The following is a 26,313-nucleotide window of genomic DNA, read 5'->3' as shown; positions in this document are numbered from 1 at the left end:
GAGCTAACAAAATTTATCTATGAACAAACAATCTCTAAAAGTTGATGTATTAATTTATTTACAAAATAAAATTGTATTTCCTGAAGTGAAATGCCTAAAATAGAGTTCTCTGAAAAATTCTGACATATAGCTTTCTAAAATTATATATGATAACAACATTACTAAAATTTGTGACTGTATGCTATTTCCTTTATAAGCAATACAATTCAATATCCACTCTGATGTTAGTGGAAGACTTGCACAAAGGTAGCAGAACTTTCGTCCCAGTGAAAATACTAAAACATAGAGTACTCCTCAGCACTCATCATGAGTGAATTCAAAATTATTTTCTCAGGAGGAAGCAATGTATGACCTGAGGGATTTATGAGATTGGGAAGACTAAAATGACTGGAACACATTTGAGAACTTTCACACTGCACCCTAAATCATCACATGTGTTTAGGAGTTCACAACCTCTTTCCGAGTGTCCTGGTTAACACCCAGACATCTTCACATTAAGAAGAAATAGGATGTTGGCATGACAACTCAGTAAAATGTATAGAAAGCAAAGTTGACTGAACAAAATAGACTTAGCATTAGTCTGACCAACAGTTTTCTCTAAATGATTTTCCCCATGGCATTTTCTTTCCATATTAAACTTTTTTTTCTTTAATGGGTTGTGGGTTAATGTTTCTCAGTATGGGTTGATTTCAAGGGCATTTCTTGACATTTTAAAATTATTTTTATGTCAAGTAATTAGATAGTTTAAGTGAGTCTTATTACATATGCAATAAATACTGATAAAATTATTACCACTTTTAGAGCATAGAAGTCAAAAACAGTCTGAATTACAAGATGTGGCCAGGGTAGAAAAAAAATGTAATATAAACAGAAATGAATCACCTGACTTGACTAGGAAAAGAGTAGATATCTACCTGTGTAGAATGATTGGAGAGTTGATATATAGCCTTCTACAACCCTCACCAGTTCACCAAGCAATTTAAAAATGCTAAGCATTTATAGAATCATGGACTCCCAGAATTGTTTATTTTCCAAGCAATGTTAGAAATCTACCTTCTTAACATTATCAGTGAATGGAAATGGAAATCTAGAGAAGTTAGCTGGATTTTCATACATTATGTAGCCAATCTGTAGTACAATTCCATCCATGCATTATTATCAACTCATGTGATATATTCTATAGGAATGTGACAACCCCAAAGAAGCTATTTGCTAAATTAAGGTCCATTATACTTATTTTCCCTTAGTCAATATTACTAACTCTATTCTCTACTCCTGGTTTGCCATTCCTGTGTTCCAATTCAATTCTTTGTATTTCCTACTTTTTCCTTAAGTTCTAACTCAAATTCAACCTGGCTGATTAGGCAATCTATACCTGCCCTCTCTGGTACTCTCTTTCTTATGATATGTATGTGTGTTTAGTGATTTTTTATTTGCCATATATCACACACTGACAGACTTCAGCTGCCACCTTATTTTTTTTAACTGCTCTTATAAATTAGCCTATCGTCCCAAGAAAGTTCCAAGATCACAGGAATCAGTCTGAGTTTATTACTTCTTTGTGGTCATAAGCTTAGCACAAGAAAAAGGAAGCCTGGCAATATGAAATTACTCTGGCTTCAGTGTTGATATTGGATTGGAAAAGATCAAAAGTAGACATAGGAAAAAATCAAGTAGAGGATTTAAGTTTTCTACTTGTCAATACACTTTATATCAACAGGTGATAAATCTAACACAAGTCAATAAAATTCTGGGTTGATTAAGGACTTAAATGCAAATGAAATTTTAAGAAGCATAAATAAAAGTGTAGTCATGCTAGGAAGGTCTTCATAAATTTAAGTGAACAGGGATACAACATAATAGTGAGTTTGAGCACTTTAAAAAACATATGCTTTAAATATTACCATGAGTAACTTAAATGGGATCAATATTTAACATTTAAAATATAAAATTGTTAATGTTCTGATCAAAAGAAAATCCCCCAAAGCCTGCAATTCAAAACTTTAGATTGTGAGAGAAAAATGGTTAAAGATTATGAATGAATTATAAGTAATACAACAATTAAAAGTTGTTAATGATTATAGGTGTCACATAAACTCTACATGGAGAATTAATGTGTAAAAACATGCAGTTTCTTATATATTTTGAAAATAATATGAGTATATCAATTTCTAACTGATAGGAAACAATTTTTACTAATTCCACGGAAAGTCAATATCAAATGGTATTCAGATGTTTATGCTTTTCCTGGCAATAACTGTACTTCTTTGAATTTCTCTTAAGGAAATAATCAAAGATGTGAGCAATGATTTAGGGACAGAAATATTCATGTCACTATTTTTAATCATATATAAAAATATGAAAACAATCTAAATACCTACTAGCAGAAATACAACTGAATAAGTATGTTCATATAATGAAATATTAAATATCATTACAATCACAATTTTGAAGAAAACGTTTAGTAACAGACAAAAAGAATGATAAAAAGTTGAGTGAATATGGCTGGGATTGTAGCTCAGTGACAGAGCGCTTGCCTAGCATGTGTAAGGCACTGGGTTCGATCCTCAGCACCACATAAAAATAAGCAAAATAAAATAAAGGTATGTTGTCCATCTACAACTACAAAAAAATGGTTTTTAAAGTTTAGTGAAAAATATTGATACATAAATTATAGAGAACATCAACCCAATTGAGTTTGTGAACATACATCATGAAGGACTATAGTTTTAAATGAGTCTAAATACTTCTCCATATTTCTTAAGGCCATTAAAATGAAAGTGTTAGTTGAATTAAGAGAAATAATTATCATAAAAATGTTAATAAAGGGGAATAAATTTTATTATTTAAAAAATTATATATTTTAAAGTTTAAACATCATGTTGGTCTGAATCTAAACTAATTTTGTATTGAAGGAGTATATTAAGAAAAAATACTGTTGGATAGAGTCTTTCATTCTCCTTTGATTTTCAGTTACTAGACCCATCAAAACCATTCTGACCTGAAAAAATTCTCATTTAGGCAATAAAACAATTCATTTTTTCACAAGTTTCTTTAGCTTTTTTCCATATATTGTAGTGATCTGGATTAAAATTACTATTTACCATGTCCTTATCAATTATTCATTTGCAAGCCATTTCTTAAATTGATCTACTTTCCTGGAAAATTGATAGCACTATATGTTGTTGAATTTTTGCTAGGTTGTTCCCCAAATAGTATAAAAATAAATAAAATAAGAGAAGTTTGCAAATTAGGTACTAATTCTCATTTCCCTCCCTAACCCATTAGTTAATCCTCCACCTGGTAAAAAGTACCGAGTCTCCTGGATATTGTCAAATTCATTAAGCACTTGGAAATGGCTCTGTAGAATACTAAAGTTGAATCTCACCTCACCTCTGAACAGCAGTATATATTAGACAATATGCAAGGAATTTAAATTACATATTTCCTTTACCTGTCATCTATGTAATCCTAAGTAATTTAATTACACTCTCTAAGTTTCACTTGCAGCAATGACACATACCCCCCTTGTAGTGTTATTACAAAGGCCAAAGCACATAAAAACTATAAAATGACCAATAGTTATTTGCTGCACCACCACTTCGTCATTTTCAAGTCTTAAACCAGCCATACTATGTACTTGGAATTTCAGAATAATTACAACCTGTGTGAGTAGCTGAAAGCTTGTTTTGGGAGTATTTGAGAACTTGATGTTTAGATGCCTGAACACCATTTTACACTTTGTATTAGATTGAATTGCTCATTGCTTATAAAAGGTTTCATCGTTTGTTTTTTGGGAAAAGAAAAAAGTGAGCATTGAAAAATGTGTGCTGAAGGCAGCCAGATATTAGATTCCCATATCTCCTGAGCAACTTCCACAAAACGATGTCAGATTCTGACAGGGAAAGCAGCTTCCCTGCAGCCTACAATGTGTGTCAGACAGGCCGGGTTGCTGCTGTCTTGGTACCTTTTTTTTGTTTAACCCCTCCATGCCATTTTTAATCATATGAAAACCACCACAATATTGAGTTATACTCTCGATCACAAAGCACAAAATAGAACATATAAAATACAGACAACCCAGAAAAAAGCAGAGCCAAAGTCCTCAACAGTGAGATTTGTCTTTTTTATAGATTTCTGGAAAGCACACTGTAAATTTTTCCAGTAACTAGCCACTGGGGTCATATTTCCAAGCAGCATTTACAGAGTGAAAGGTAAGCAAGGCAGTTAGAATATACATGAAGGATAACTATTCTTTTATCTCCACACACTAGAGCGTTTCCAGGACGAGAATAATCAAAATGATATCACATTTAAGGGTAACGATGAGCAAGAACATTAGCACATCAGACAGAATATCAGTGAAACCATAATGTTTTGCAGTGGAGGAATTGTGGTGGAGAAGAGCACACTGGAAGCTAATTTGCTATGACAATGGGAACTGCCCGTGGTGGAAGGGGGATGACTTAAGGTGAGATCAACAAAGGCGGCTTTGTCTTCTAGCATCATTTTGCCATACTAAAGAAATTTTATCTCTACCAAGTTCGAGATGCATAAGTTACATTTCAGAGCCACACACACACACACACACGCACACACACACATACAAAGCTGCTTGCATAAAATTTTTGCATTTAAGAAAAATACTCAAATATGTCTTATTATATGACAGAAGACATTTCCTGTTTGAAAATATAGTTAGTGAAAAGATCTATCCAAAAAAAAACTTGTAAATTCAGTAATCTATTAAATTACTAGTTTTGTGTTATAAGCAGAAACACGTTGATAAGGCCAACTGAGCATTAATTATAATTTTTTTGCAGTGGATTCTTGGGCAGCTCTTCTGCTTATTTAACTTCACGGTATAACTTGCCATCTCCTTGCCTTTTTTCTGCACTGGTCCACCCCTTGATAAATATTAGTCATTCTTCCATGCTGTGTCCAAGAACCATGTCCTTTCTGAAGGCTTCTATCGACACTGGGAAAATGAATTAGTCACCTCCCTTGTGCTTCTGAAATTTACCCATAGCTGTCTTTATTTTATCTCCCAACATATTGTAAGTCTTCAAGGAACGGAATAACTACAGACATCAATGTCTGTAGGGGTATATATCAATGCATATACCCCATGCTGACATGCTACCTGCCAAATAATGTGCTAATGACAATTATTATAAGTTCTAAATAAACTATCAAATGATGAAGTGGGTAGACTTTTTCAAACTTTGAGTCAGAAATGAATGGACTCCTCTAAAATCTGCTCAAGTTGTAGGTGTCACAGTGACCCATGCTATCTGGCTGTCTCAGGGGGAAATTCTGGCTCCAGGCTGGCTCCAGCCCCATGTCATTGTGGGGAGCTATAATTGAAGTTGAGCATATCAGAATGCACAGAGGACAGGAGGAAAGGATAGCCTAGGAAAAAAGAAGCAAGACAAATGGTTAGGAGGAGAAATGTGGTAGGGAAGGCAGACATTTTAGATGATAACTAAGACCTGTAATATAGATTTGAATAAAAGAGTCAAATCATATTAAAAAGTTAGAATGTACCTTAGAGGAGACAATAACAACAACAACAAAATGTACATTAGAGGACACAAGCAAAACAGTTGCTATTTTTTTTAAATAGGTTGATTGGGTATGTATCAACATAATCTTTGATGCTTGTACTTTTTCTTTTCATGTGGAAGAACCAGAGAGTGATAGAAAGTATCTGAGCTTTAGTGTCAACTGAGAATTTTTAGCCCCAGAAATTTGCCCATGCTCTCTGATCCATACTTAGAACATCTTCATATTGGCAATAATATCTTGCTTCTGGAACTGTCATGAGGATTTAATGAGGTGTTACGTGACATGACCTAGCACAATGACAAACTGTGTCCAGGAATAAATGTCTTCTTCCTTCCTCACTGCATCCTGTCCTTCTCTTCTTTCTTCTTCATTTCACCTACTGAAGTGTCTTTGTTTAACATTGCTATCAACCTAAATAGATGTGCAAAATCTTAAAGCTTCCAAAATAAAATTGTTCTTATGCCAACAAATTTGTTGGTACATGAAATTGGGCCTAAAGAAGGCTGTCACTTAATATGGGTTGATTGATGGATATGGCTCGGTTTGATTGAAACATCAGACATTGGAGACACATAAAATGTGAGTCCATCACTACTTATAATTTCTATGTTGTCAACTCCTGAGGCAAGCCCTTGAAAGGCCCTTTCTTATTTCAATGTGCCTTTCATACATTTCACTTAGAAGAGCCTCAGGCCCCTTAAACATTTCCAAGACTAAATACAGAACCATCTCCTCAAACACCCTAATTCCTAGATAATTTTCTAAGCCATTCCAAATTATCCCTTTGCCCCATGTTTGACATTTTTGTGTCATCTTTAACTCTTTCCTCTCTTTTTCCTCTAATTTCTCTCTTTTATCACTTTTTTTCTAACTCCCCATTTCTTCCCAAATAAAGGAAAACTATTATTCTCAATCCTTATCACCTTTCTTTAAAAGAAAACAGTATTTTTCAATCGCTTCTTCCTTTATATAATTTACCAAATATTTGCTGATGGCATATGACGTGACACACACTCCTCTGACTTTTAAGGGGACATCAGCAACAAAAAAATAAGATAGACATAATTTTTGCTACCATGGAATTATAATGGAATGTAAGATTGTAAAGAGTTAAGGAGGACACACATAGATATTGGTACATGCTATAAAAATAGAGATTAGTAGAGTAGTGGGAAATAGTAGAGCATTAGAAACAAGAAAATTCTTTGAGGAAGTGAGTTTTTAAGCTGAGATTTGAAGAGACTAAACCAGGAGAAAAATCACTAGGCCAGATGAGATTGGAGTAAAGGGATTTGTCCTTCTGGTTCCCTTTAATTGATGTAGCCTCAAACTGGCTCCTAATCCTCCCCCCTCCCTTAATCTCTCCATGGCTAATGGTGACAGCTCTGCTACTGCTACTAGCTCCAGGTACCTGAACTATCTCTTGTGATTTCCCCATTCCTCACCCATACCTTTGTAATTAGTCACTTTGTAAATAAAATCTCCTCAAATTATCCTAATTTGAATTTGCCATCTGTTTCCTGTGGATTCCCTGACGGACATAGTAATTTATACTGAAATGGCTTCAGAAAAGAGGCCCTCCGTATTGGATTCTGCTGTCGTGTTAGTCATATATTGGAGTACTGCAGGGTAGCCTCCTTGCTGGGAGACAGAGGAGAGGAATGTGACACAGGAGGGGCACGGGTAATCTATGGTATGTGATGGCATCATGATTACTCAAATGAACACTGGGGACAGCATGAGATGAAAGGCAGATGGAGAACAGAGCATGAGGGGATCAAAGATCTGAGTTACTTAGCTGATAACACAACTAGAGTGATTAAGGGATTACCTGGCTTCTCCTATTAAACTTTAATAAGGTATGTGAGGGAAAATAGAATTACGGATACAAATTAAGTGCATATGTGGAGAAGCACAAGGTTACCGAGGCAGCTTCAAATCATCTTCCTTAATTGCAGAACAAATAAGACTGAGGTCCAGGTCTGTGTCTGTTTGGAAAATGTACAAAATTTTGCACTGCTTTAGTTCTTTACCATACCATGTTTCTCATGGCAAAGCAAAAAGGCCTATTGGTAAGGAATGGTATCTTCATCATTGTGTAAGATCATTTTAATGTATGTGGGCATATCAAAGTATAAGGGTGGAAAACTTACATGTCAAAATATCTTCTATGTATGAAAGCTTCAAATAACAGGAGGAACTGCTGATTCTTCTTTTTAGCTCCACTCATTTGTCTACAGGCACATATGAAATAGAAGCCTACTTTTGAGCAGATAGTTTATAATCCAAAGTGTTTAAAAGGCTTGCTGATCAGTTTGGGCAGGTGGGGAAGGTGGATTCTATGATTATTATAACAGAAAACAGAAAATATAAAACTCAAGGGAGCAAAATTCATCTATATTGATATGTGTCCTTGACCTATATTTGAAAAATAGGTAGGCTTGAGGACCTGAGTGTGGCACTAGCTTGGATAATCTAACCTGGACCCACTATGACCCACAGTTAATGGTGTCAATATGCTGAAACTTATATGAAACTTATATGGCATACTATACAGAAAAGATTTCAGAGTTAAGGAGAATGAGATTGTGGGAATGGACTTATTATGTGAAAGGCTCAAAAGTAAAAAGCAAAACAAAACAAAACAACAGTCTTTGCACCATGAAGACGTAATTGTATGGTGATTGGTGAGGGAGCCACCAGTGTTCTTGAAGATGGTGGTGGTAGGGGAGAGTGATGCAAATAGGTTTCCTGATTTCAATGGGCATAATAGGACCCCAGAATAGTATAATTCTTAGCTTTTAGATAGGGTAGGTCAATTATCAAAATATACCAGAAGAATGGAATTGTATGAGGAATATTTTAAATCATAGGTATTTTTTTCATAATGTCATTTATCAGGAGGTCCCTAGAAATGAACAGATGGGCAAACTTGTAAAGTGTTTAATGTTACATATGAAGGAGCAGAAGAGAATCGTGGTCATCTTTGAAAAAGCCTCCCTTGAATTGCTTGGGTGGAGATTTATATAGTCTTTTACCCATATTTGGAACTAAACTAATTTGCAGTTCTGTAATCCCTTTAATAGTGGGAGGGTCATGGCCCTTAGAGGAAGTGCTATAAATGTCATAAGATGGATCATGAATTTTCCCAAGACTATTACTCTCTTGCCCCAGAGCTTTATCATCTCTCTTATACCTTGTTATAAGATAGAGGAATTTTTTTCACCCACGTATCCCACAAAATGGCATGTGGATCCATACACTGATCATATGATACCAACTGAAACAGTTTCACAGGAAGCAATGAGCACCTTTGATCCCTTGGTGAGACATTGCATGTTAAAGAATGGGAAGAAAACCCTATTAAATCTCACAGAAATACTATATCAAGAAGTGTCTGGGAATTCAGAAACTTGAAATATAACTTCTATAGAGAGATATGTCTCCGTACCTTGTACTTTCTATTGCTAAGAAAGAGATAGTGACTTGGTAGTTCTTTTTGCATGGGGAGGCTTTGAGTGGAACAGATTGGGTCTTATAGCTGAGCAGGCCTAGTGATCCTGGAAGTGTCTATTGCAGAGAGAAATGTTGGCGAACCTATGCAACAGGAAAACCTCAGCACTAATCCTTAGGATTTTCTTTAAGATTATTCCCTTTCCTGAAAACAACAATTGGAAAGGTTGTTCCTGGCTTGCTTCTGACCTTTTAGAAACTGAAAAACTGACCACAGAATGTCAAGTGTCTATACAGCACAAATTTAACATCACTAACTGGGTCATGTAGAATATCATAAAATTATATGTGCATGATAACATTTCATTACAGAATAGAAGAAACATGTGCATAAGTCGGGCCCAGGAATGTCCAAGCCACAAGCATCAGTAGAATAGTTTCCCTCCTGAGATTCTGAAGAAGAAAACATCTAATCCTTCTCTCCTAGCTTCTGGTGGTTTCCATCAATCCTTGGCTTTTTTTTAGCTGGTAGACACATCATTCTACTCTCTGTATCCATCATCCCATTGATTTCTTTGTGTCTCCGGGTGCCCTATTTTCTTTTAAAAGGATGTTTTCACTAGATTTAGAACCTACCCTAACTCAGTATTCTCATCTTAACCCTTACATAATCACAGACACAAAAACCCCTACTGCCAAATTAGGTCACATTCAGATGTTCCAGGTGTATCTGAATTCTGAAGGAACATGATTTGAACCACCACATCATCTAAACAGAATGTATGTTATGGCAAATAAAGTGCATCAAAGACCCCAATTATACACAATACACTGATCTTCCACATTTCCCATCATTCAGGAACATCTGGCTTGATAAAGTGATAGGATGCCCTAGTAAACAATATTAAAGTGATTCCCTAGATTATTTGGTACTTGTTACTGCTCATATATCCAGGACAAATAGGTCTGGTAAACAACCCTATTCATATTGATATAGTAACCCAATAGAGGAGTCCTTGATAAGTGTGTTTGTGATCTTGGGCTAAATATATTTGGAGTCCTTATAACTTAAGTTACCTGGGGTCAGATAAATTGTTCCAATGAATTTCAACTCAAGACTGCTGTATGGTCTTTGTGAACTCTTTATTCTTTTGCATCAATAAGTAGAGAAGGGACACCTGGAACATCTCCCATATTCCCATATATAACAGTCCAAAACAATAGAAAATATAGCCCATTCAACTAAAAGAAAAATTAAGGAGACCAGATCATGTTGGAATGAAGGTTTTGGTCACCTGATGTGTTGGCATAAGCCGGGAAAACTTTCATGGTGGGAAAAGACCACTATGAATTTCAATTTAAATGAGCAACTATAGAGAAAGGAGTGCAGTGGTTTCATATGACCATGATGTGTCTTTCTCCATCTTCTTTTCCTCTGTGATGTCATCAGAACACAAGATGTGACAAACATTTTATATTTCACCTGAGAATATAACTAAATTGATGTTACCACACAGTGATGGGGCTTCAAAGTACTCCCTGTGTTTAAATTAAAACTTTTATCCTGATAAAGGGCAGAAATAGGGGTCAAAGTACAAAATCTGCAGACTGGTGAGACATCTCCATTTGTTTTCCTAGATTTGCTCTCTGTCCTTCTCGGTCTCTGCATTGCCCTCCAAAGCTGCCCCTGGTAGACCACTACAATGGCCTCCTGTGCAGTCTGACTTCTGTTGTACTTGGCCAAAGTGGACCCAGACAGAGGATCTTAGGGAGGAGTGTGAGCTCAAGATGCTTTATCTTCCACTATGGTGTTACTTTAAAGTAGTTGTGTTTATTAAATTGACTGCATATTCTCAAGGTAGATACTGTGTATATTTCTCTCTTCTTGTCTCTAGTAATGTCTCCTTTCCTGACTTCCCTCTACTCAGCAATTTGGGCCTAGGGCCAGTGACAGCTCTGCTGCTGTTTCAAGCCCTGTGGTTCCTCCAATTCCCCTGCACTTTCCCTAGTGGTCTATGCACACATTTATAATTAATCCCTTTTAAATAAACTTTCCAGATATGTTAATTGGATGGTGTCCTCTGTTTCTTATTAAGACCCTGCCTAACAGAATTATGTTGCAAATTAGACACATTGAGACTGAGACTAATGATAAGGCTAATGGGCTGGGAGTTCTGCTTTCTTCGAGGTAGTTTCTAGTTTCCAACAGCTTTACCTGCTCATTTAATAGGGTGTCATTGACAACAAACAAGGTCTTGGAAATCCTTGCAGCTAAATCTTATGATTAAATTCTTTATCTCATAGGAGATAAATAAAGTCCCTCCAATTAAAAATAAATAGGAATGAAAAAAGGCAGCGGATAATAAAGGTAACAGAGAAAGAAACATAGAAACTGGAGTTGGACTCACAAAGGTTAAACAGGGTAATAAAATGGTAAGAGTAATAAAGTGGTGGAATAGAGAATTAGCTATAAATGGTGGTTATTGGGGCCAAAAAATATGAGTCATACTGCAGGCTTGCTTGTCATGCGTTAACAAAGAGGAGTGTGAATAAAGTGATGCCCTATGCAATTACTATTGTCAAGTTTCCCCTCTGTCTTGGGGCTTCAGGTTAGTTGGTATGGCATGAATATTCATATAACTATTCTTCATCATAATTATTGAAATAAGCAGAGGTATTCATTCTTTCTATAGTCATCACACAGAGATTATCTAACATTAAATAATCCAAAATACAACAAAAGTTCAATTGCTCCAAGCAATGATTAACTAGCTTGTGTCAGACTATCCTTGCATCTTAAAACAAACTGATTCAGATAAAATAATAAAAAATCTAGTTGAAGGCAGTGAAGAGCTTCCAAAGCATCAAGAACTTTTGAAACTGAGACCCAAGATTTCAGATGAATAAGCTTGGCATCTGGGGCCACTCATCCCTACAGGCATTTACCAAATAAAAAGGAAGTGGCCAAAAGATTGGAATCTCTGCAGAGCTTCCAGCTAAAGCCCAGCCCTGGTTCCTGGTTGAGGAAGAATGGCCCTAGGAAACACATTGCATAGAGACCCCAAAGAATGGATTGCAGGAGTGGGCTGAAGGAGAAATTGACACACACTTGAAAGAATTGATACCCAGTTTTCAAAGACTTTGATTCCTGACTGGATTAATATCATCACAACACAGAACAGAGGATGCAGAGTCATATATATATATACATATATATATATATATATATATACACACACACACACACACACATACATATATGTGTATATATATAATATATATTATATATAATTATAAGATAATTGGAGCTCTCATGTGCTGCGCATCTCCCTCTCTCTCTCTCTCCATATATATACATGAATATATCTGCCTATATATATATATATATATATATATATATATATATATATATATAATATATATAATGAATATCTCTGCCTATTTCTCTCTCTATATATATATAGATATAGATATAGATATATAGCTAGCTAGATAGATATAGATATATATGGTCTATGCATACATTTATAATTAATCTCTTTTAAATAAATTTTCCAGATATGTTAATTACAGATATGTTAGTTATATATGTATATATAGAGAGATCAACAGCACAAGAGAGCTCTAATTCTCATATAATTATATATAATAAATATTTATATGTAATATATATATATATATATATATATATATAGAGAGAGAGAGAGAGAGAGAGAGAGAGAGAGAGAGAGAGAGAGAGAGAGATGGAAACATAGCATAGGGAAACAGTGGACCAAGTATGAACTTTCTGGACAAAGTATGAACTGTTTAATCCATGATGACAGAGTCATTGAATGTACAGATGAGAAAAAAAAAAGACTTCTAACCATATGCAAAAAATAATTCCAGACAGAGTGTTGATCTAAATAATAAAAATGAAATAATAAAATTCCTTGAAAAAAAGTTTGGGAAAATTATCTTTACAATCTTGGATGAGGAAAAGATGGATTAAAAAATACAATAAAATAGCACTAATTAGAAATGAAAAGATTGGCAAATAGGACTGCATTCAAATAAAGAAGTCCTAGTTGTTCAGAAACACTATTAAGAGTGAAAAGTAAGATAAAAGGTACTTGGAAGACCTGCGAAAAATAGATTACTTGCATTATCTAATAAGGACTACTAAAAATCAGCAAGAAAATTGAAAAAGACAACTCAATAGGAAAAAGACAAGAAGTATTATCATGCATATCTAAATATCAGTAAAATTTATGATAAAGAGTTCAATCTTACTAATAATCCAGAGAGATGAAAACTAAAAATTTAATACCACTATTTACCCACCCACATGTCTAAAATAAAGTAAGATGACAAATTCCAAATTAGGGAAATTATAAGAGAATTAGAGCTCTCAAGTGCTGTTGAGAGAGCTGTAAATTGGCACCAACACCTGGCAGTAACTTCTAGAGCTAGATAGACACATATACTTTGATCCAGCAATTGTACTGTTCGGTATATATAAATACATCCACGTGTGCACCAAGTGATGTGCCTGAGAATGTTCATAGAAGTTTATTTGGAATACCCTACTACAGGTAGAACAGAGCTCCTCAAAAAGGTATGTTGAAGTTCTAACCCACAGAATATGACCTCATTAGGAGTAGGATGCTGAAGCTATAGTTAATTATGATGAGACCATACTGGAGTAGGAGGGGTTCTTAATTCAATAAGGCTGTTGTCCTTGTGAAAAGAAGGGATACACATGGGAAAGATGGTCTGTGACTATGTGAACACAAATTGGAATAACACATTTACAGGTCAAGAAATATGGTGAATTGCCAGCAAACACAGAAACTAGAGGAAGCAAGGAAGGCTTCTCTACAGGTGTCAGAGGAAGAACAGCCCTGCCATTACCTTGACCTCACACTTCTATTACCCAGAACTACAGGCAATAACTTTCCATTGCTTTACATCACCCCCTTTAAGCTTCTTTGTTACAGAAGATTTAGGATGCAGTCTAAGTTCTAAAGTGGTTAAAAAAATTTTATATATATATATATATATATATATATATATATATATATATATAAAATAAATAAATACATCATGACATATTCACAAAATTAAATAATATACAATAAACATAAATGAAATGCTACAACATGCCAAGGCAACAATAAATTTTAGTGAAAGAAACCAGATACAAGAGAATATATAAAATAGATTCCATTATTTAAAGTTCAAAAAGAACCAATACAAATATATGGTGTGCAGTATCCAGATAGTATTGTATTAGTATATGGAAAAGAATACAATGATTAATAAAAAACACAAGAATGGCTTCTGATTTTCCATCTCCTAACCTGGATAAAAGTTTTTATTCATGTGTTCATTTTATGGAAATTCATTACTCACTTTTTTTTACACTTTTGTATAATTCAGTAATAGGTTATAAATAAATTCAATAGTATGATTGAAATTTCATTCAATAAAGAGATAAAAATAACTTCACAAGAAGGAGGGTAAATATATTTACTTATTTCATTCCCAAGAGACTTCCCCTTGTGGTTTTGCAACCAATAATAAAAAGTCATAGCGTGGAAACAATAGAGGGTGGTAGGGGTATTTGGATCAGAAATGAAGCATTTCATCTATTGATCAGCCCATCCCCAGAACATACTTCTCACAATTCCTGCTCTTCATTGTGAGCGAAGTACTGCAGTCTTCCATTCAGAGGCTGTGGTCTTCTTGAAGTGTGGTTTATTACCTGAACCTAAATTCTGGCCCATTACCCTTCAAAGAAAAGCAAAGGTGGTAGTAGTTGGAACTATTGAAATCACAAGTTGTGTAAAAAATTCTCCAGTTAAATCACGTAAGCTACAATTTAAACAGTTTTGTGAGGATTCAGAGGTCTTCTTAAAGATCATGAGCAATTCTAAGCATGTTGAAGGAATCAGTAAAGGATTGTGGTAAAGATCAGAGTCCCCTTTCCCTGAGTTCAGATTTCTGCTTCATCACCCAATTGCTCTGTGAATTTAGACAAGCTACTTAATACTTGATTGCTTATGAACTGAAAATTCATACGCAAGATGTAATTTTATTCAATATGGAGAAAGGTGAACATGTGGGCTAAAGAGAAGGCAAAAATCTAAGCTAAAGTGAAAGGAGGAAATTGAGGCAGATTATGTAATGCCAATTAGGTCACACAGCAGATCCTGTTGACACAGTTGAGACTTCTGAGATTTAATTTCAGAGCAATTTGAATTTGAAATGTGACCTTTCCATATTGTCGTACTAGAGGCAGCCTACTTACTAACTCTGAAGATATGCTTTTCTTTGTTTACCAAAATTTAAACTTCCTAAATTTTCTGCAGATCCCTGTTAAAGTAATCATCCACACTACTTTGTAATTGATCTGTGGCCCTGGGTTATGGATACCACAGATCAACATTAACATTCCTCTGTGAACCCCTCCCCCAAACCAAGAGAACCTTCAGGTTACAGATACCCCCAGACTCCAGCATCGGGTATGCACAAAAGTAAATGATCAAAAAAGATGAAAAAACTGAATACAGCTGGATGAAAATTATCAGACATTTAGAAATCTGAACATACATTCTATGAATCTAAAATGTATTCAACTTATTATTATCCATGCTTCTAGAGGGTCAATATATTCGTCCCTCATATTAGCTTAGTTGGTATAGTGCTTGTACAAGGCCCTACGTTCAATCCCCAGCACCACCACCAAAAAAAAAAAAAAAAAGAGTAAAAATATGTTACAACTTGATTATAACACTTTCTGTTTCAGACCAAGTACTTATCGGAAGAAATGTTTGGCCCATGTTGTCACAAATTCCAGCATTAAATAATTTGTGCAAGAGTCTCTGATAAATTTCCATATTTTAAGAAAGAGTATCTTTGAAGCATGGGAAAGATGAAATGTATGATTTTTAGTAGGTTGTAGAAAAGAGTATGGCTTCTAAACTAACTGTTCACAAAGTAATCCAAGGTAACTTTTTGATGCCACGCATGTTGGAACTATAATAGTCCTTTCAAATGCATAATGAAAACATATTAAAGAGATGACACTGGAACACCGTATATGTGCACGTCTGTGCATTTTTACTGGTTCCTAGTCAATGCATTTGTTTTGCATTTAAAGCTATTCATTGGTTTCTTTAAACCAAACTTTAATATTCAGAATGATGACAACAATTTTGATGATGACTTCTACCTTTCAGTTTTTCTAATTACAAGGGAAAACATTCAATATTCTTTTTATAACCGTTTATGTGAGGTAGTAATTCAATTGTCATCAAAACTACCCTAAAAGTTGGAAGTATTCTTTAGTTCCCCTCTAAGATGGATTTTCTTCTCAGAGTGTTATATTGGCTAAATAACTTAAATAGTTTCATTCAAGCCCTGAACCAGAAATGTAGATTCTACAAAGGCATCATGATAGCATCAATGACCTATTACACCCTCCTTTTAGTTTATTTTTAAATTGTTTTCGGATTCATCAGCTAGTATCTGAAATGAATCATATGCATTATAAAGATGAATAAGTAAAAAAAATCAAGGGAACTATGGCCATGTTCTAAATTTATACTATAGAATATTATATAACAAAATCCATTCTAGGGAAAGTGTTCTAAATTTATCACTTTTAGATTCTTTGCTTGGAATTGATTGGTAATTGTAAACCATAGAGGCAAATCAAAGCAATTAAAGGATTTCACTCAATTGGATGAATTGGCCTGGAAATTTTCCAATGTTTCTGAATATTTATTTTACTGTTGCTAAGAATTTGGATCCACAAAGATATATCAAAGCCAACTGAATTGATTGATAAGATATTTGGAAATGCCTAGATATTTTAACCATTTGCGTGACTGTATATGTGTATATTTGGAATCAATCTAATGCCTGTCATTGAGGCATAATAATTACAAGGAATAAAACAAAACAGAATTGTCGGGTTACTTTCAGAGTTGACTTAATAGAGAGGGCTTCCAAGAATATATCAATTGATCACTCAAAAATGAAAGAAATATTAAATACAAAAATTTTAAGATTACCTTGGGTATTACCATAAAATTCAGTAAGTACAAACGTTCCCTTATAGCATAGAAGTATTGGTCTTAGTTCCAGTTGAATATGCTGTTAATATTTAATACCTAATAATAATAAAAGACATAGCAAGCAGGAAATTCATTACTTTCAGTTTAATTAAGAAAAAGTTACTAGACTCACTACTTTAATTAAGAAATCCAGATGGCCCCAAATTTCAGGCATGAAACGTGCTGCCACCTTGAGAGGTGTTGTCTTGGACAAGTTTCCTATTTTAAAATTATCACAGGTGTTCTCCACCAGAGGAAAACAACTAAGCGGTGACTTACAGAAAACTCAATTTCTGAAGAGAGATTCTGTTAAGTTCCAGAGACTTTTTTCAACATTATTTGGCATGTGATTGAATTGTTCAAAAATAAGGATTTCTGATCACCCAAACATTTCAGCTTATTGACCTGTTCTTTTTAAAATGTATTTTAACACTGCAGTATTTTCCTTTTGAAGCAATAAAGATACACCTATAAGGACAATAATCTATTTCTTCCTCCCAGTGTTATGGCATATGCAAGTTGTTGATCATATTTTCCAGAATTTGTTAGGTGTTGCAAAAAAAAAAAAAACTTTCAATTTTTCATTGTTTCAGAGTGAAATCTGCAGAACCTAATTCCTATACTGAGGCCCACAGCCTACAAACCAAGGGATATAACACAAAGAGGAACCCAGACAAAATGATCTCCAGCTTTCTAGCTGCTTGTCATTGTTCTTGCTATTAGGGTCTTGATACTTTTGTTTCGTCTTTGCTATACTGTGGCTGTTAATTCTGAGATCCAGAAGTGTCACCATTAATATAATATTTCAAAACCAAAAATTTCTGCATTTGATTTTACTCTAAGATTTTCAAATATATCGGATTTATCATTTCCTTTGCCTCTGCATTTATCCCTTAGACAGGAAGGCAGAGTTCAGTTATCAGGCCTTCTTTCCAGCTCTCTCAAAGATATCCTCTGTGCCCTTCCCAGGTGTTTCTGTTTGCAAGATGCATCATGTGCAGCTGCTGAGACCCCACACCAGCATTGGCCAGCACAGCCTACATAATACCCTTTCCTTGGGATTGGATAGGTAGGATCAGCCCTCAGAAGGTATTCTGATGAACTTTTCCTTTTCCCCAATCTTATGAACTCTTTACTATTTTTTCTCATTACAAAACTGAGCTGTTTTTCTGATATGTCTAATTTTTCTACATTGAAATTATGACAGCTTTATTTGCAAAACGTGACTGTATTTTTGATAGCATCTTCTATAAATGTGAAACAATATTTCAATAAAAAAAATTCCATGAAAATAGTTAGGTATGCTGTCAAGCACCTGTAATCTCAGCAACTTGGGAGGCTGAGGTAAGAAGACAACAAGCTGAAGGTCAGGCTGGGCAATTCAGTGAGACCCTGCCTCAAAATAAAAAAAATAAATAAAATAAAAAAGGACAAGGGATGTAGCTCAATGGTAAAGGGCCCCTGGGTTTAATTCCTAGTATTAAAAAAAAAAAAAAAACTAAAACAAAAATATTTAGAAGAATATTTAAATATTTAAAATATTTAGAAGAACATTTAAATCTATCATGTCATTTTCAATGATTTGAGAAGAAACAGAAATATGAGCAAGAAATATGGCAGTCAGTGATAATGGACCTAAACTGTAGATAAGAGAAGATTTTAGATAGAATAGAATGCTTAAGTCCTACTGAACCCAGTCTTGAAAATCAGGACTGGGTCCTCTTTCTCCCAGCGTTGAGGATTAAACACCCAAGAAAGCCAAGGCAAGCTCAGAAGGTAAATTTTATTTAAGAGAGGAGAGAGAGAGAGAGAGAGAGAGAGAGAGAGAGAGAGAGAGAGAGAGAGAGAGAGAGAGAGAGAGAGACACTCCTCTGGAGAGGAGGGGGTCCAGAGCTGGTGCCCGAGGGAGTTGAGGGTGTCCTGCCCCTTTTATAAATTTCAGTTTTCTTTGCTTCTCATGCCTCCTCCTCCCACCCTGCCTATGTGACCACAAGTAACTAAAACAGCAGGAAGAGAGTAGTCCAGGGGCTGATGGCTTGTGTTGTAAAGTGTGATCCTTCTCCTCCCCCAGAGGCTGTTAGCAACCCAGTGATGGTGAGTGCATCTATCCACTTCCTTTTCTTTGATAATCAGCTATCTGTCCTTTGCTCTGATCTCACTAGTCCTTCCTTTTCTTCTACATAGCTACAGAATGGTGAACTAATTATTTAAGCCTCCATGGACATTATTTTTGTTCATTTGTAACATGAGGAATTGAAGTGAATCATTTCTAAAGTTCCTTTTTTTCTGGTTTAAACATTCGGTAATTCTATGAAACATTGTCTTAGTGTGGTCCCCTGATAATGGTGAGCTAATTACACTAGTCTCTAATGCAGTGGGAAGTATCCACTCTTAGCAGTAGTGACATAAATGAGACTCTTTCTAAAACTATGGAACAACTGTGGGAAGAAGCATAAAACATTCCTCAGTAAATTTATTGATATCTTAATATGTTTCCATGCTAAAAACATAAGAAATAAATTGTAGCTATAAGCTTAGGTAAAAATGAATCCAGAATATGATGAATCAAAATCTACAACATTAACTTTGGAACCCCAGACCACTCCCTGTCTTTTTCTGAATTTTATATCTTTTTCCTTCATATCCCTTAGCCAACATGTTCTCTGAGAAGAAACAGAAATATGAGCAAGAAATACACCTAGGAATTTTTACTCAATTAAATCCAAAAAGACATGATAAAACCAGGCACGTTACTATCGTAACATACTACCACTTTAAAAGCTTTTTTGAATTTTAAAGTTGTCATATATATCTTATGTATGATTCAGAAATTCCACTTCTGGTTATATACCCTGAAGAAATTTTTTATATATAAGCAAAATAAATCATATATTAAAATGTTCAAGGAATCGCTGTAAAAGCCAAAAATTGGAAGCAATCTTCTTTTAAAGAAATATAAGACTAAATTGCAATTCATTCATTCAATGAAACACCAAACTGAGGTGAAATAAAGCACGTACATAAACATGGATAACTCACAAATATGATAGAGAGTAAAATAAGAAGCATTTAAAATTTTTTATAGAGCATGATACTATTCATGTGAATTTTAAAAATATATAAAATTAAGTAACAACATAGAAACTACATATTTTATTTAATAAATAATGCAGACTCTTAACCATATAATGCATATTGCCATATGTATAAGTTTAAACACAAATGATATTGTACTATGTATATGCATGTTTACAGAGGGGAAATCTAGATTGACAGATATAACACTGTTGTGGCTTATAGGTATTTTCAAACATATTCCCTCTTTTATGGTGAATCATAAATTCATGGTTTACTGTATTTTATCTCTTTTAATATGCATAAAATTCCTCAATATTCATACATTAATATCCAAAATACTTCTATATGCACAGTCAACTTGGTTACTTATGTTTTCATAGTACTGAGTATATAATGATAGGTCAAATACTTCCATATGAATAAAGAACATTATAAATAACTATTTTTAAAAAGCAACAATAAGTGCTGGCGAGGATGTGGGGAAAAGGGTACACTTGTACATTGCTGGTGGAACTGCAAATTGGTGCGGCCAATATGGAAAGCAGTATGGAGATTCCTAGGAAAGCTGGGAATGGAACCACCATTTGACCCAGCTATCGCCCTTCTCGGTCTATTCCCTGAGGATCTTAAAAGAGCGTACTATAGGGATACTGCCACATCAATGATCATAGCAGCACAATTCACAATAGCTAGACTTTGGAATCAACCTAGATGCCCTTCAATAGATGAATGGATTAAAAAACTGTGGCATTTATACACAATGGAGTATTACGCAGCACTAAAAAATGACAAAATCATGGATTTTGCAGGGAAATGGATGGCATTAGAACAGATTATGCTAAGTGAAGCTAGCCAATCCTTAAAAAACAAATGTCAAATGTCTTCTTTGATATAAAGAGAGCAACTAAGATCAGAACAGGGAAGAAGAGCATGAGGAAAAGATTAACATTAAACAGAGACGAGTGGGGGGAGAGAAAGGGAGAGAGAAGGGAAACTATGGAAATGGAAGGAGACCCTCATTGTTACACAAAATTACATATAAGAGTTTGTGAGGGGAAAGGGGAAAAAAAACAAGGGAGAGAATTAAACAACAGCAGATGGGGTAGAGAGAAAAGATGAGAGGGAAGGGGAGGGGGGATAGTAGGGGATAGGAAAGGTAGCAGAATACAACAGTCATTAATATGGTATTATGTAAAAATGTGGATGTGTAACTGATGTGATTCTGCAACTTGTATTTGGGGTAAAAAATGGGAGTTCATAACCCACTTGAATCAAATGTATGGAAGATGATATGTCATGAGCTTTGTAATGTTTTGAACAACCAATAAAAAAAAAAGAAAAAAGAAAAAAATACTCATTTTTAGACTGATAGGAAGATAGAATGACTGATAGTCCTCAAAATGTATTAACTGATATTTTTTTTTCCTACAAAGCATGTATTATTTTCAGTCAAAAAAGTACAAGGTGGCAATAAAGACATTTTTAAATAAATTTGTATTTATAAGATTCAACATTACTAACTAGTATTAGTGTGTTACCAATCTTGGTTTCTCTGATTTTTCCACATATCATCATGCTAATATAACATTTTTTTCTTAACATTCAGAGATTTTTATTCATTCAAAATAATTTTTTATTAAACTTCAGAATTTACCTAGTCCTGAACAGTAGATTAAATATTATTGTAATTAGTCAAAGAATTTCTATATTCTTATCAACATATTTACATATGGTATTCTTAAAGTCTGTTATGAATAGAAAATGCAGCACAATTCTGTACAAATAGGGTTTTCAATAAATAATCATGGATTGATTATAAATTTGTGCTTCATACTCTAATCAAATAAAATATAACAATATAAATTATATAACATCTCTTAAAATGTTATCTGTGTCAGGATGAAAGAGAACTTGAGTTTAAATAATAAAAGTGAACTTCCGTAACACCTCAAAAGGAAAAATTTCAGTAGATTTCCTTACAGTGAAACGATTCCAACTAACTCAGAGAGCAGGAATGAAGCACAGAGAGGTTACGATGTTTCATCATCTTTAAATGATAAAAAAAAAAAGGACCTTTAGAATGAAATACAAAGGAAGGCTTTCCTTGTTATTCACACCACTTTATTTTCCTTTTGCTTCTCTTTTGAGTGTAATCACAAGAATCACAGTATGAAAATCAACAGATCTAAAAATGAGATCAACCTGTCAAATAATGCTTGCAAGAATTTTGCATTGGCAAGAGACCTCACAGAAAAGTTTTGAGGTTTTCAATTGCATAAGATCAGTCTGAAAAATAACAGCATTGCAAAATGGCTTTTCAATAGCTACAGATATACTCATCTGCCACATGGGAACTAGAGCTCTAGAACATTCACATTAATTGAACTTTTCAGTTCAGTGGCTGGTGTGATGTGTTAAAAGGAAACCTGGTAAACCAGACCATATTCACAAATCCAAAGGAGGTTACACATAAAGGCAAGGGGATCTAGTCATTAAAGGAGGGAACACAGAAAGAAAGAAAGCAAACTTACGAAAGAGCTTTTAACCAGTTTAGGAGAGATTTAGGATAATTATAACAACTATCTTCTAATACTTGCATGCCTGTCAGTGAGTTCATTCAGGTTTGCTTCACAAATAAGAACCTCAGAAGTCCTGTGAATGTAAAAGATTGGATTTACAGCATGTGGGGTAGATTCCATCTTTGCTCCACTTTTTCATTCTTCATTATATCCATATCCTTTTTTCATGGTATTTAGAAGTGCCTGTCACTAAAAGCAGAATATATTTCCCAGTTCCATTGATTTTGAGCTTAACTGGACAATGAAATTGGGGTAAATATGATAATGAGCCAGTTTAGAGCCTAGGCCTTAAATGTCATTTTATATTTGTTTAATTCCTCTTGTTATCCCACCATTGCTGTGGGAAGCTGCCCACTGAACCAAGGAGAATGCGATCTGGAGGGTTTAAGATGAAACCCTAGAACCACAACCAGGTACTCAGGCTAGTCTCCAAGATAACTGACTCTAAAATGCTATTAGACCATTTTTGCCTTCAGTGATGCTTTTTCTCAATTATTTGCAAATAGTTCCCTACCTTTCGTTTTTGCCTAAAATGAAGGAAACTGAACTTTAACATCAAATTTATAAAATATATTTATGTAAGTATTTTTTCATGTAAAAATTACTTATCTGGAAGACTGTATGAAACAACACAAAAGAACCTGCAGGTCAAGCTTAATAAAGTAAAAACCTCATGTGAATCCCCAGCTAGTTTTTAGAACTTAACCTTCATCTTGCCCTAGGTTAAATGCTAACCCATACAACCTGATGGAATCCATTGACTAACAATAAAGGTAGTTTAATTATAAAAACAAGTGCTCATGCACATACACGCACACGGGTGTGTGCATGCTCTCATACACACAAACACACTGTACACCTTTCTTTGTAACATTTAATATAATCTTATTTTCTGGTTCATTCCCCCAAGATTTTCCTGAGAACATTTTAAAACATCTTCCCCAGACTTCCTAATAACCTGTTAATGAACTGACACACACTGTACTTATATAAATTATGGAGTTGCTGAACCTGGAGTTAAAGTTTGGTACATCTCAAGGGTATGAAATCAATCACGCTGGTATTAATAACTGTCACCTATATGCCCTTTACATTGTGTTATTTCATAGTCCCTCCACCTTGATGAGTGTCATAGGTGACTTTGAAAGTCTGCACATTTTCAGACTTAACTATTTTCTGTATGTACTGGTTTCTAACCTCAAACTTTTTTTTTCCCCTAGGGCAGTTATTTGTGGTTTAAAACACCTGAGGGTACAGATCATTGAAATCATAAAATCAAGGCTGGAAGTGAGGATAATAGGCCAGGCTTTAGCTTTTGCAAATGAAAAAGGTAGCAGAACAGCCTACCAGAGAAAAGGTGCTTCTGTTTGGATGTTAAATAACCTCCCCAAAGTTTCATGCTTTAAAACCTTGGTATTCTGGGTGGCACCTCTGAAAGGTGGTGGATCTTTTAGGAGGTGGGGCCTAATGGGAGGTCCTTAGGTCCCTGGGGCATACCCTCAAAGGGATTGTGGGCCTTTGATCATCCTCTCTCATTGCCTCCTGGCTCCCTATGTGGGCATTCACTTCAACTCATACCTCTATCATGATGAGTTGCCTTAGCCAGAGATCCATCCTGATGGGGCCACTGAATCTTAGACATCAATCTCCAAAACTGGTGAGGTAAAAAAAAAAAAAAAATTTAGGATTTATAGAATTAATTGTCTATTGAATTTTGTTATATGTGGGAGACCAACCTCGCACATGACTGAGTTAACTCCCCTGATGGGTGATGTGGTGTCAGGCACCCATGCTGCTAGACTGCCCCGCTCTTCTAGGGTTCTAGTGACTGTGTCTTCATGCCCAGGCATGGCTTCCTACAGCCCCATGGGTGAAGTTATGCTCACCTGTTTCTTTGTAATATAACCCCTTGCCCTGTTTAGGATAGAATGTTCCATGGAAGTGCCGTGTGTGAGTCCCCTTCTCTTACTGTGCCCTTGGGTGTGGCCTACCTAGATGTCAGTCAACCTGCTGATAAGTGGACAGCATGAAGATAGACTCAGCCCCCTGAAACCTGACCCCTTGCCTCATTTGAATAGCTTCTCCTCAATAAAGGGGGATTTATGTCTCTTGTGTGGTTGTTTTGCGCAGCCCACTTAGCTCAGTTTACCTGGAGTGACCCCTGAGCCTTTTAGTTGGGAGAACAGAAACAGCAGTTATAGTAGCCTGAGGCTAACTAACACAAAAGGAAAGAAATAAAAAATGCTAGGGATAGAGTTGTAAAGAGGGACTAAAGTTCAAGACCTCTAATCAAAACAGTCAACCACACAACAGGTATTCCTGAGCTCCCACAACTGATGTGCTTGAGTGTTAGGGCAAATTGTATGGTACATATTTAGTCTCCTGCCCTTGGCAGTGTACAAAAGATAAAAATTAGCGTTTCTCAAAAATGTCCTTTCAGAAAATTCAAGCTAACTAAAATTAATATGAAATGCAAAGTCAAGAAATATTTGGCATTCATCAAATCATTGTAATCTTAATTGAATGAAACTATAAATTTTATTATGAAAATTTTCTTCCTTGAAAGATAAAATAATTAGGCTACACAGCAAAGAGGAAAAAATTCATACAGTAATATTTATTTTCCTCAGGTAGTACCTAGAAACAACTTACCAGGGAATCTCAATCAGCTGGAAGAAAACCCCAATCTAGGTTATATTACAGTCTTTATTTGCCATTATCTAGTGGATAGTCTATGAAGAGAGTCTATGGCATTCCAGAACTTGTTAAAACCCTACTTGGCTGCCTTCGACTTTAAGTTCCGCACAGATCCAAACTTTCGTCTGTCAATTTCTCAATTTCTCTCTCTTCCCTAGTCTTTTCAAAATACCATTTATATACTTTTAAAAAAAATTATTTGTTTTAATTAGTTATACATGACAGTAGAATGCACTTATATACTTTGGTGTATCATACATAGATGGGATATAATTTCTCATTTTTCTGATTATACATATTGTAGAATCACATTGGTCATACAGTCACATACATACATACAGTAATAATGTATGTTTCATTCTACTATCTTTCTTATCCCCACATCCCCTGCCTTCCCCTCCTTTCACTTCCCTCTACCTACTTAATCTAAGGTAACACTATCCTTTTTTGCATTAAAATTCTTAATACACATATATACCACAATTTTTATATCTCTATTTTTATATAAAGTATGAATGCTTTCTAATTAATTTCTTGACTAAGCAATGAAAAACAGAGATGATGGATATTAAAAGGAAAGGTAAATATGAGAGTGAAATCTACAAAGAAATAGTAAGAGAAAAAAATGCCTTTCAAATTTTCTGATTTTTCATCAGTTAGCAGTAGGGTCACCTTTCCTAACATTCCTCCAAGTGCAACCTACCTCTATGAATCCCTGTGTTCACTCCACGTTTGCACAATGTAAACCCAACTTCACCACTGGTCCTAGAGCTAATATTAACTACTCGTCTTTACAATTCCTTTCATTCTTTTCATAGATCTGACTGAAGAACCCA

The sequence above is a fragment of the Marmota monax genome, unplaced genomic scaffold, assembly GCF_021218885.2.
Source record: "Marmota monax isolate L192 unplaced genomic scaffold, Marmota_monax_Labrador192_F-V1.1 WCK01_AAM20220418_F8-fsc00121, whole genome shotgun sequence".
In the NCBI taxonomy this organism is placed as follows: Eukaryota; Metazoa; Chordata; class Mammalia; order Rodentia; family Sciuridae; genus Marmota; species Marmota monax.
Note: the sequence above shows the minus strand (reverse complement) of the source record.